Genomic DNA, 830 nt, shown 5'->3' on the forward strand with positions numbered 1-830 from the left:
GCCTTCAAGGAGGTCAGACTGCACCACTGACGCTTAATCGAATTTGAATCGAGATCGCAACGTAGCAGAATACAATCTTCCACCTGCAACAACCACAAAGTTGTCGATTACCTCCTGACCTTTTGCTCGTCTGGCTTTTTAGTTCGACGCAGACGGCGATGGGGAGATCACCACGGAAGAGCTGCGGCGAGCCATGATGAAGTTAATGGGGGAGCACATGAATCGGCGAGAGCTCGACGCTATCGTCAAAGAAGTCGATGACAACGGCGATGGCACAGTAGACTTTGAAGGTACAGTACATACTTCTTTCAAACGACGCAGGGCCAACATGGTGGTTACTTGAAGTCTTGAGACTTGAAGAGTTTTTGTTTTGTTTTCTGTTCAATTGAATTTGAAATGAGTTTTCCCCGTTGAAATGAATTGAAATGCCCAAAATCTGTTCTGGTCTGATTTCAGAGTGAAATAAATAATTCTTGCTGTCTCCCACAGAGTTTGTCAGGATGATGTCGCATCAATGACAGCGGAGGCCGACCGACAACTCAACTCTGCAAATGCGCAACATTTGTCCGTTCCTGTTCAATTTCGCTTGCCGTTTATTTGGCGTGTTTTAAAAGAGCTAGAGCGAGCGTGCCGATGGGAACTATAGCACAACCTGTAATCTAACCAAGATTAAATATTTCAAAACAGCGAAGATATTACTTTTTACCAGCAGCTTTTGTCTTACAGCATTTAACCTAAATAATTTTTTTCTTAATTTAAAAATCTTAAAATGTTGAGGTTGTATTTTTCCGGAAAAAAATAATTTTCTGCATGGCAACCCCACCACAAAA

At 42.3% G+C, this 830-nt stretch overlaps 1 long non-coding RNA gene across 1 annotated transcript; it reads left to right on the forward strand.

Annotated features, from left to right (window-relative positions):
- LOC109509101 (uncharacterized) lies at positions 1-684 on the forward strand. Its single transcript, XR_002166869.1, has 3 exons — positions 1-12; positions 143-290; positions 490-684. It is a non-coding gene; the product is annotated as an uncharacterized LOC109509101 (long non-coding RNA).
- The last annotated feature ends 146 nt before the right edge of the window (positions 685-830 follow it).

The sequence above is a fragment of the Hippocampus comes genome, unplaced genomic scaffold (assembly GCF_001891065.2).
Source record: "Hippocampus comes isolate QL1 unplaced genomic scaffold, H_comes_QL1_v1.1 C16771244, whole genome shotgun sequence".
NCBI lineage: Eukaryota > Metazoa > Chordata > Actinopteri > Syngnathiformes > Syngnathidae > Hippocampus > Hippocampus comes.